Raw genomic sequence first — 12876 nt, 5'->3', positions numbered from 1 at the left:
GTTAAAGCAAGTTGCAAGTGACAATCTGTGTCTCTGACTGAGTTTGCATTACTGCTTATTTTGACCTCTCTGCTGGCTGGGAAAAGCTTATTTTCAAGGTCCAATACAGAAAGTAATAAAAACAGTCTCAGCCACTAAAAACATCATTCTTTTTATTTTAGACAACATTTCATGCACTGTTAAACACGTTAAAGCAAGTTGCAAGTGAAAATCTGTGTCTCTGCCTGTGTTTGCATTACTGCTTGATTTGACCTCTCTGCTGGCTGGGAAAAGCTTATTTTCAAGGTCCAATACAGAAAGTAATAAAACAGCCTCAGCCACTAAAAATCATCATTCTTTTTATTTTAGATAACAATTCATGCACAGTTAAACATGTTAAAGCAAGTTGCAAGTGAAAATCTGTGTCTCTGACTGAGTTTGCATTACTGCTTGATTTGACCTCTCTGCTGGCTGGGAAAAGCTCATTTTTAAGGTAAAATACAGAAAGTAATAAAAACAGTCCCAGCCACTTAAAATCATCATTCTTTTTATTTTAGATAACATTTCATGCACTGTTAAACATGTTAAAGCAAGTTGCAAGTGAAAATCTGTGTCTCTGACTGAGTTTGCATTACTGCTTGATTTGACCTCTCTGCTGGCTGGGAAAAGCTCATTTTCAAGGTCCAATACAGAAAGTAATAAAAACACTCTCAGCCACTAAAAGTCATCATTATTTTTATTTAAGACAACATTTCATGCACTGTTAAACATGTTAAAGCAAGTTGCAAGTGAAAATCTGTGTCTCTGACTGAGTTTGCATTACTGCTTGATTTGACCTCTCTGCTGGCTGAGAAAAGCTCATTTTCAAGGTCCAATACAGATAGTGATAAAAACAGTCTCAGCCACTAAAATCATCATTCTTTTTTATTTTAGATAACATTTCATGCACTGTTAAACGTGTTAAAGCAAGTTGCAAGTAAAAATCTGTGTCTCTGACTGAGTTTGCATTACTGCTTGATTTGACCTCTCTGCTGGCAGGGAATAGCTCATTTTCAAGGTCCAACACAGAAAGTGATAAAAAGTCTCAGCTACTAAAGATCATCATTCTTTTTATTTTAGACAAATATTTCATGCACTGATAAACTTGTCAAAGCAAGTTGCAAGTGAAAATCTTTGTCTCTGACTAAGTTTGCATTACTGCTTATTTTGACCTCTCTGCTGGCTGAGAAAAGCTCATTTTCAAGGTCCAATCCAGAAAGTGATAAAAACAGTCTCAGCCACTAAAAATCATCATTCTTTTTATTTTAGACAACATTTCATGCACTGTTAAACACGTTAAAGCAAGTTGCAAGTGAAAATCTGTGTCTCTGCCTGTGTTTGCATTACTGCTTGATTTGACCTCTCTGCTGGCTGGGAAAAGCTTATTTTCAAGGTCCAATACAGAAAGTAATAAAACAGCCTCAGCCACTAAAAATCATCATTCTTTTTATTTTAGACAACATTTCATGCACTGTTAAACATGTTAAAGCAAGTTGCAAGTGAAAATCTGTGTCTCTGACTGAGTTTGTATTACTGCTTATTTTGATCTCTTTGCTGGCTGAGAAAAGCTCATTTTCAAGGTCCAATACAGAAAGTGATAAAAACACTCTCAGCCACTAAAAATCATCATTATTTTTTTAGACAACATTTCTTGCATTGTTAAACATATAAAAAAAGCAAGTTGCAAGTGAAAATCTTTGTCTCTGACTGAGTTTGCATTACTGCTTATTTTGACCTCTCTGCTGGCTGAGAAAAGCTCATTTTCAAGGTCCATTACAGAAAGTAATAAAAACAGTCTCAGCCACTAAAAATCATCATTCTTTTTATTTTAGATAACAATTCATGCACAGTTAAACATGTTAAAGCAAGTTGCAAGTAAAAATCTGTGTCTCTGACTGAGTTTGCATTAATGCTTGATTTGACCTCTCTGCTGGCTGAGAAAAGCTCATTTTCAAGGTCCAATACAGAAAGTTATAAAAACAGTCTCAGCCACTTAAAATCATCATTCTTTTTATTTTGGACAACATTTCATGTACTGTTAAACATGTTAAAGCAAGTTGCAAGTGAAAATCTGTGTCTCTAACTGAGTTTGCATTACTGCTTGATTTGACCTCTCTGCTGGCTGAGAAAAGCTCATTTTCAAGGTCCAATAAAGAAAGTGATAAAATCAGTCTCAGCCAATAAAAATCATCATTCTTTTTATTTTAGACAACATTTCATGCACTGTTAAATATGTAAAGCAAATTGCAAGTGAAAATCTTAGTCTCTCACTCAGTTTGCATTACTGCTTGATTTGACCTCTCTGCTGGCTGGGAAAAGCTTATTTTCAAGGTCCAATACAGAAAGTAATAAAAACAGTCTCAGCCACTAAAAACATCATTCTTTTTATTTTAGACAACATTTCATGCACTGTTAAACATGTTAAAGCAAGTTGCAAGTGAAAATCTGTGTCTCTGACTGAGTTTGCATTACTGCTTATTTTGACCTCTCTGCTGGCAGGGAATAGCTTATTTTCAAGGTCCAATACAGAAAGTGATAAAAAGTCTCAGCTACTAAAAATCATCATTCTTTTTATTTTAGACAACATTTCATGCACTGATAAACATGTTAAAGCAAGTTGCAAGTGAAAATCTTTGTCTCTGACTGAGTTTGCATTACTGCTTGATTTGACCTCTCTGCTGGCTGAGAAAAGCTCATTTTCAAGGTCCAATACAGATAGTGATAAAAACAGTCTCAGCCACTAAAATCATCATTCTTTTTTATTTTAGATAACATTTCATGCACTGTTAAACGTGTTAAAGCAAGTTGCAAGTAAAAATCTGTGTCTCTGACTGAGTTTGCATTACTGCTTGATTTGACCTCTCTGCTGGCAGGGAATAGCTCATTTTCAAGGTCCAACACAGAAAGTGATAAAAAGTCTCAGCTACTAAAGATCATCATTCTTTTTATTTTAGACAAATATTTCATGCACTGATAAACTTGTTAAAGCAAGTTGCAAGTGAAAATCTTTGTCTCTGACTAAGTTTGCATTACTGCTTATTTTGACCTCTCTGCTGGCTGAGAAAAGCTCATTTTCAAGGTCCAATACAGAAAGTGATAAAAACAGTCTCAGCCACTAAAAATCATCATTCTTTTTATTTTAGACAACATTTCATGCACTGTTAAACACGTTAAAGCAAGTTGCAAGTGAAAATCTGTGTCTCTGCCTGTGTTTGCATTACTGCTTGATTTGACCTCTCTGCTGGCTGGGAAAAGCTTATTTTCAAGGTCCAATACAGAAAGTAATAAAACAGCCTCAGCCACTAAAAATCATCATTCTTTTTATTTTAGACAACATTTCATGCACTGTTAAACATGTTAAAGCAAGTTGCAAGTGAAAATCTGTGTCTCTGACTGAGTTTGTATTACTGCTTATTTTGATCTCTTTGCTGGCTGAGAAAAGCTCATTTTCAAGGTCCAATACAGAAAGTGATAAAAACACTCTCAGCCACTAAAAATCATCATTATTTTTTTAGACAACATTTCTTGCATTGTTAAACATATAAAAAAAGTAAGTTGCAAGTGAAAATCTTTGTCTCTGACTGAGTTTGCATTACTGCTTATTTTGACCTCTCTGCTGGCTGAGAAAAGCTCATTTTCAAGGTCCAATACAGAAAGTAATAAAAACAGTCTCAGCCACTAAAAATCATCATTCTTTTTATTTTAGATAACAATTCATGCACAGTTAAACATGTTAAAGCAAGTTGCAAGTAAAAATCTGTGTCTCTGACTGAGTTTGCATTAATGCTTGATTTGACCTCTCTGCTGGCTGAGAAAAGCTCATTTTCAAGGTCCAATACAGAAAGTTATAAAAACAGTCTCAGCCACTTAAAATCATCATTCTTTTTATTTTAGACAACATTTCATGTACTGTTAAACATGTTAAAGCAAGTTGCAAGTGAAAATCTGTGTCTCTAACTGAGTTTGCATTACTGCTTGATTTGACCTCTCTGCTGGCTGAGAAAAGCTCATTTTCAAGGTCCAATAAAGAAAGTGATAAAAACAGTCTCAGCCAATAAAAATCATCATTCTTTTTATTTTAGACAACATTTCATGCACTGTTAAATATGTAAAGCAAATTGCAAGTGAAAATCTTAGTCTCTCACTCAGTTTGCATTACTGCTTGATTTGACCTCTCTGCTGGCTGGGAAAAGCTTATTTTCAAGGTCCAATACAGAAAGTAATAAAAAACAGTCTCAGCCACTAAAAACATCATTCTTTTTATTTTAGACAACATTTCATGCACTGTTAAACATGTTAAAGCAAGTTGCAAGTGAAAATCTGTGTCTCTGACTGAGTTTGCATTACTGCTTATTTTCACCTCTCTGCTGGCAGGGAATAGCTTATTTTCAAGGTCCAATACAGAAAGTGATAAAAAGTCTCAGCTACTAAAAATCATCATTCTTTTTATTTTAGACAACATTTCATGCACTGATAAACATGTTAAAGCAAGTTGCAAGTAAAAATCTTTGTCTCTGACTGAGTTTGCATTACTGCTTGATTTGACCTCTCTGCTGGCTGAGAAAAGCTCATTTTCAAGGTCCAATCCAGAAAGTGATAAAAACAGTCTCAGCCACTAAAAATCATCATTCTTTTTATTTAAGACAACATTTCATGCACTGTTAAACATGTTAAGGCAAGTTGCAAGTGAAAATCTGTGTCTCTTCCTGTGTTTGCATTACTGCTTGATTTGACCTCTCTGCTGGCTGGGAAAAGCTTATTTTCAAGGTCCAATACAGAAAGTAATAAAACAGCCTCAGCCACTAAAAATCATCATTCTTTTTATTTTAGACAACATTTCATGCACTGTTAAACATGTTAAAGCAAGTTGCAAGTGAAAATCTGTGTCTCTGACTGAGTTTGCATTACTGCTTATTTTGATCTCTTTGCTGGCTGAGAAAAGCTCATTTTCAAGGTCCAATACAGAAAGTGATAAAAACACTCTCAGCCACAAAAAAACATCATTATTTTTATTTTAGACAACATTTCATGCATTGTTAAACATGTTAAAGCAAGTTGCAAGTGAAAATCTTTGTCTCTGACTGAGTTTGCATTACTGCTTATTTTGACCTCTCTGCTGGCTGAGAAAAGCTCATTTTCAAGGTCCAATACAGAAAGTAATAAAAACAGTCTCAGCCACTAAAAATCATCATTCTTTTTATTTTAGATAACAATTCATGCACAGTTAAACATGTTAAAGCAAGTTGCAAGTAAAAATCTGTGTCTCTGACTGAGTTTGCATTACTGCTTGATTTGACCTCTCTGCTGGCTGAGAAAAGCTCATTTTCAAGGTCCAATACAGAAAGTTATAAAAACAGTCTCAGCCACTTAAAATCATCATTCTTTTTATTTTAGACAACATTTCATGTACTGTTAAACATGTTAAAGCAAGTTGCAAGTGAAAATCTGTGTCTCTAATTGAGTTTGCATTACTGCTTGATTTGACCTCTCTGCTGGCTGAGAAAAGCTCATTTTCAAGGTCCAATAAAGAAAGTGACAAAAACAGTCTCAGCCAATAAAAATCATCATTCTTTTTATTTTAGACAACATTTCATGCACTGTTAAATATGTAAAGCAAGTTGCAAGTGAAAATCTTTGTCTCTCACTCAGTTTGCATTACTGCTTGATTTGACCTCTCTGCTGGTTGGGAAAAGCTTATTTTCAAGGTCCAATACAGAAAGTAATAAAAACAGTCTCAGCCACTAAAAACATCATTCTTTTTATTTTAGACAACATTTCATGCACTGTTAAACATGTTAAAGCAAGTTGCAAGTGAAAATCTGTGTCTCTGACTGCGTTTGCAATACTGCTTATTTTGACCTCTCTGCTGGCTGAGAAAAGCTCATTTTTAAGGTCCAGTACACAAAGTAAAAAAAACAGTCTCAGGCACTAAAAATCATCATTATTTTTATTTTAGATAAACAGTCTTAGCCACTAAAAATCATCATTCTTTTTATTTTAGATAACATTTCATGCACTGTTAAACATGTTAAAGCAAGTTGCAAGTGAAAATCTGTGTCTCTGACTGAGTTTGCAATACTGCTTGGTTTGACCTCTCTACTGGCTGGGAAAAGCTCATTTTCAAGGTAAAATACAGAAAGTAATAAAAACAGTCTCAGCCACTAAAAATCATCATACTTTTTATTTTAGATAACATTTCATGCACTGTTAAACATGTTAAAGCAAGTTGCAAGTGAAAATCTGTGTCTCTGACTGAGTTTGCATTACTGCTTATTTTGACCTCTCTGCTGGCTAAGAAAAGCTCATTTTCAAGGTCCAGTACACAAAGTAATAAAAACAGTCTCAGCCACTAAAAACATCATTCTTTTTATTTTAGACAACATTTCATGCATTGTTAAACATGTTAAAGCAAGTTGGATGTGAAAATCTGTGTCTCTGACTGAATTTGCATTACTGTTTATTTTGACCTCTCTGCTGGCTGAGAAAAGCTCATTTTCAAGGTCCAATACAGAAAGTGATAAAAACAGTCTCAGCCACTAAAAATCATCATTCTTTTTATTTTAGACAACATTTCATGCATTGGTAAACATGTTAAAGCAAGTTGCAGGTGAAAATCTGTGTCTCTGACTGAGTTTGCATTACTGCTTATTTTGACCTCTCTGCTGGCTGAGAAAAGCTCATTTTCAAGGTCCAATACAGAAAGTGATAAAAACAGTCTCAGCCACTAAAAATCATCATTATTTTTATTTTAGACAACAATTCATGCATCGTTAAACATGTTAAAGCAAGTTGCAAGTGAAAATTTGTGTCTCTGACTGAGTTTGCATTACTGCTTATTTTAACCTCTCTGCTGGCTGAGAAAAGCTCATTTTCAAGGTCCAATACAGAAAGTGATAAAAACAGTCTCAGCCACTAAAAATCATCATTCTTTTTATTTTAGATAACATTTCATGCACTGTTAAACATGTTAAAGCAAGTTGCAAGTGAAAATCTGTGTCTCTGACTGAGTTTGCATTACTGCTTGATTTGACCTCTCTGCTGGCTGAGAAAAGCTCATTTTCAAGGTCCAATACAGATAGTGATAAAAACAGTCTCAGCCACTAAAATCATCATTCTTTTTTATTTTAGATAACATTTCATGCACTGTTAAACGTGTTAAAGCAAGTTGCAAGTAAAAATCTGTGTCTCTGACTGAGTTTGCATTACTGCTTGATTTGACCTCTCTGCTGGCAGGGAATAGCTCATTTTCAAGGTCCAACACAGAAAGTGATAAAAAGTCTCAGCTACTAAAGATCATCATTCTTTTTATTTTAGACAAATATTTCATGCACTGATAAACTTGTCAAAGCAAGTTGCAAGTGAAAATCTTTGTCTCTGACTAAGTTTGCATTACTGCTTATTTTGACCTCTCTGCTGGCTGAGAAAAGCTCATTTTCAAGGTCCAATCCAGAAAGTGATAAAAACAGTCTCAGCCACTAAAAATCATCATTCTTTTTATTTTAGACAACATTTCATGCACTGTTAAACACGTTAAAGCAAGTTGCAAGTGAAAATCTGTGTCTCTGCCTGTGTTTGCATTACTGCTTGATTTGACCTCTCTGCTGGCTGGGAAAAGCTTATTTTCAAGGTCCAATACAGAAAGTAATAAAACAGCCTCAGCCACTAAAAATCATCATTCTTTTTATTTTAGACAACATTTCATGCACTGTTAAACATGTTAAAGCAAGTTGCAAGTGAAAATCTGTGTCTCTGACTGAGTTTGTATTACTGCTTATTTTGATCTCTTTGCTGGCTGAGAAAAGCTCATTTTCAAGGTCCAATACAGAAAGTGATAAAAACACTCTCAGCCACTAAAAATCATCATTATTTTTTTAGACAACATTTCTTGCATTGTTAAACATATAAAAAAAGCAAGTTGCAAGTGAAAATCTTTGTCTCTGACTGAGTTTGCATTACTGCTTATTTTGACCTCTCTGCTGGCTGAGAAAAGCTCATTTTCAAGGTCCAATACAGAAAGTAATAAAAACAGTCTCAGCCACTAAAAATCATCATTCTTTTTATTTTAGATAACAATTCATGCACAGTTAAACATGTTAAAGCAAGTTGCAAGTAAAAATCTGTGTCTCTGACTGAGTTTGCATTATTGCTTGATTTGACCTCTCTGCTGGCTGAGAAAAGCTCATTTTCAAGGTCCAATACAGAAAGTTATAAAAACAGTCTCAGCCACTTAAAATCATCATTCTTTTTATTTTGGACAACATTTCATGTACTGTTAAACATGTTAAAGCAAGTTGCAAGTGAAAATCTGTGTCTCTAACTGAGTTTGCATTACTGCTTGATTTGACCTCTCTGCTGGCTGAGAAAAGCTCATTTTCAAGGTCCAATAAAGAAAGTGATAAAATCAGTCTCAGCCAATAAAAATCATCATTCTTTTTATTTTAGACAACATTTCATGCACTGTTAAATATGTAAAGCAAATTGCAAGTGAAAATCTTAGTCTCTCACTCAGTTTGCATTACTGCTTGATTTGACCTCTCTGCTGGCTGGGAAAAGCTTATTTTCAAGGTCCAATACAGAAAGTAATAAAAACAGTCTCAGCCACTAAAAACATCATTCTTTTTATTTTAGACAACATTTCATGCACTGTTAAACATGTTAAAGCAAGTTGCAAGTGAAAATCTGTGTCTCTGACTGAGTTTGCATTACTGCTTATTTTGACCTCTCTGCTGGCAGGGAATAGCTTATTTTCAAAGTCCAATACAGAAAGTGATAAAAAGTCTCAGCTACTAAAAATCATCATTCTTTTTATTTTAGACAACATTTCATGCACTGATAAACATGTTAAAGCAAGTTGCAAGTGAAAATCTTTGTCTCTGACTGAGTTTGCATTACTGCTTGATTTGACCTCTCTGCTGGCTGAGAAAAGCTCATTTTCAAGGTCCAATACAGATAGTGATAAAAACAGTCTCAGCCACTAAAATCATCATTCTTTTTTATTTTAGATAACATTTCATGCACTGTTAAACGTGTTAAAGCAAGTTGCAAGTAAAAATCTGTGTCTCTGACTGAGTTTGCATTACTGCTTGATTTGACCTCTCTGCTGGCAGGGAATAGCTCATTTTCAAGGTCCAACACAAAGTGATAAAAAGTCTCAGCTACTAAAGATCATCATTCTTTTTATTTTAGACAAATATTTCATGCACTGATAAACTTGTTAAAGCAAGTTGCAAGTGAAAATCTTTGTCTCTGACTAAGTTTGCATTACTGCTTATTTTGACCTCTCTGCTGGCTGAGAAAAGCTCATTTTCAAGGTCCAATACAGAAAGTGATAAAAACAGTCTCAGCCACTAAAAATCATCATTCTTTTTATTTTAGACAACATTTCATGCACTGTTAAACACGTTAAAGCAAGTTGCAAGTGAAAATCTGTGTCTCTGCCTGTGTTTGCATTACTGCTTGATTTGACCTCTCTGCTGGCTGGGAAAAGCTTATTTTCAAGGTCCAATACAGAAAGTAATAAAACAGCCTCAGCCACTAAAAATCATCATTCTTTTTATTTTAGACAACATTTCATGCACTGTTAAACATGTTAAAGCAAGTTGCAAGTGAAAATCTGTGTCTCTGACTGAGTTTGTATTACTGCTTATTTTGATCTCTTTGCTGGCTGAGAAAAGCTCATTTTCAAGGTCCAATACAGAAAGTGATAAAAACACTCTCAGCCACTAAAAATCATCATTATTTTTTTAGACAACATTTCTTGCATTGTTAAACATATAAAAAAAAGTAAGTTGCAAGTGAAAATCTTTGTCTCTGACTGAGTTTGCATTACTGCTTATTTTGACCTCTCTGCTGGCTGAGAAAAGCTCATTTTCAAGGTCCAATACAGAAAGTAATAAAAACAGTCTCAGCCACTAAAAATCATCATTCTTTTTATTTTAGATAACAATTCATGCACAGTTAAACATGTTAAAGCAAGTTGCAAGTAAAAATCTGTGTCTCTGACTGAGTTTGCATTAATGCTTGATTTGACCTCTCTGCTGGCTGAGAAAAGCTCATTTTCAAGGTCCAATACAGAAAGTTATAAAAACAGTCTCAGCCACTTAAAATCATCATTCTTTTTATTTTAGACAACATTTCATGTACTGTTAAACATGTTAAAGCAAGTTGCAAGTGAAAATCTGTGTCTCTAACTGAGTTTGCATTACTGCTTGATTTGACCTCTCTGCTGGCTGAGAAAAGCTCATTTTCAAGGTCCAATAAAGAAAGTGATAAAAACAGTCTCAGCCAATAAAAATCATCATTCTTTTTATTTTAGACAACATTTCATGCACTGTTAAATATGTAAAGCAAATTGCAAGTGAAAATCTTAGTCTCTCACTCAGTTTGCATTACTGCTTGATTTGACCTCTCTGCTGGCTGGGAAAAGCTTATTTTCAAGGTCCAATACAGAAAGTAATAAAAACAGTCTCAGCCACTAAAAACATCATTCTTTTTATTTTAGACAACATTTCATGCACTGTTAAACATGTTAAAGCAAGTTGCAAGTGAAAATATGTGTCTCTTCCTGTGTTTGCATTACTGCTTGATTTGACCTCTCTGCTGGCTGGGAAAAGCTTATTTTCAAGGTCCAATACAGAAAGTAATAAAACAGCCTCAGCCACTAAAAATCATCATTCTTTTTATTTTAGACAACATTTCATGCACTGTTAAACATGTTAAAGCAAGTTGCAAGTGAAAATCTGTGTCTCTTCCTGTGTTTGCATTACTGCTTGATTTGACCTCTCTGCTGGCTGGGAAAAGCTTATTTTCAAGGTCCAATACAGAAAGTAATAAAACAGCCTCAGCCACTAAAAATCATCATTCTTTTTATTTTAGACAACATTTCATGCACTGTTAAACATGTTAAAGCAAGTTGCAAGTGAAAATCTGTGTCTCTGACTGAGTTTGCATTACTGCTTATTTTGATCTCTTTGCTGGCTGAGAAAAGCTCATTTTCAAGGTCCAATACAGAAAGTGATAAAAACACTCTCAGCCACAAAAAAACATCATTATTTTTATTTTAGACAACATTTCATGCATTGTTAAACATGTTAAAGCAAGTTGCAAGTGAAAATCTTTGTCTCTGACTGAGTTTGCATTACTGCTTATTTTGACCTCTCTGCTGGCTGAGAAAAGCTCATTTTCAAGGTCCAATACAGAAAGTAATAAAAACAGTCTCAGCCACTAAAAACATCATTCTTTTTATTTTAGATAACAATTCATGCACAGTTAAACATGTTAAAGCAAGTTGCAAGTAAAAATCTGTGTCTCTGACTGAGTTTGCATTACTGCTTGATTTGACCTCTCTGCTGGCTGAGAAAAGCTCATTTTCAAGGTCCAATACAGAAAGTTATAAAAACAGTCTCAGCCACTTAAAATCATCATTCTTTTTATTTTAGACAACATTTCATGTACTGTTAAACATGTTAAAGCAAGTTGCAAGTGAAAATCTGTGTCTCTAATTGAGTTTGCATTACTGCTTGATTTGACCTCTCTGCTGGCTGAGAAAAGCTCATTTTCAAGGTCCAATAAAGAAAGTGACAAAAACAGTCTCAGCCAATAAAAATCATCATTCTTTTTATTTTAGACAACATTTCATGCACTGTTAAATATGTAAAGCAAGTTGCAAGTGAAAATCTTTGTCTCTCACTCAGTTTGCATTACTGCTTGATTTGACCTCTCTGCTGGTTGGGAAAAGCTTATTTTCAAGGTCCAATACAGAAAGTAATAAAAACAGTCTCAGCCACTAAAAACATCATTCTTTTTATTTTAGACAACATTTCATGCACTGTTAAACATGTTAAAGCAAGTTGCAAGTGAAAATCTGTGTCTCTGACTGCGTTTGCAATACTGCTTATTTTGACCTCTCTGCTGGCTGAGAAAAGCTCATTTTTAAGGTCCAGTACACAAAGTAAAAAAAACAGTCTCAGGCACTAAAAATCATCATTATTTTTATTTTAGATAAACAGTCTTAGCCACTAAAAATCATCATTCTTTTTATTTTAGATAACATTTCATGCACTGTTAAACATGTTAAAGCAAGTTGCAAGTGAAAATCTGTGTCTCTGACTGAGTTTGCAATACTGCTTGGTTTGACCTCTCTACTGGCTGGGAAAAGCTCATTTTCAAGGTAAAATACAGAAAGTAATAAAAACAGTCTCAGCCACTAAAAATCATCATACTTTTTATTTTAGATAACATTTCATGCACTGTTAAACATGTTAAAGCAAGTTGCAAGTGAAAATCTGTGTCTCTGACTGAGTTTGCATTACTGCTTATTTTGACCTCTCTGCTGGCTAAGAAAAGCTCATTTTCAAGGTCCAGTACACAAAGTAATAAAAACAGTCTCAGCCACTAAAAACATCATTCTTTTTATTTTAGACAACATTTCATGCATTGTTAAACATGTTAAAGCAAGTTGGATGTGAAAATCTGTGTCTCTGACTGAATTTGCATTACTGTTTATTTTGACCTCTCTGCTGGCTGAGAAAAGCTCATTTTCAAGGTCCAATACAGAAAGTGATAAAAACAGTCTCAGCCACTAAAAATCATCATTCTTTTTATTTTAGACAACATTTCATGCATTGGTAAACATGTTAAAGCAAGTTGCAGGTGAAAATCTGTGTCTCTGACTGAGTTTGCATTACTGCTTATTTTGACCTCTCTGCTGGCTGAGAAAAGCTCATTTTCAAGGTCCAATACAGAAAGTGATAAAAACAGTCTCAGCCACTAAAAATCATCATTATTTTTATTTTAGACAACAATTCATGCATCGGTAAACATGTTAAAGCAAGTTGCAAGTGAAAATTTGTGTCTCTG

The sequence above is a fragment of the Danio rerio genome, chromosome 9, assembly GCF_052040795.2.
Source record: "Danio rerio strain M-AB ecotype USA chromosome 9, GRCz13ab, whole genome shotgun sequence".
NCBI lineage: Eukaryota > Metazoa > Chordata > Actinopteri > Cypriniformes > Danionidae > Danio > Danio rerio.
The sequence above is the reverse complement of the archived record's forward strand: the minus strand, read 5'-3'. Positions refer to the sequence as shown.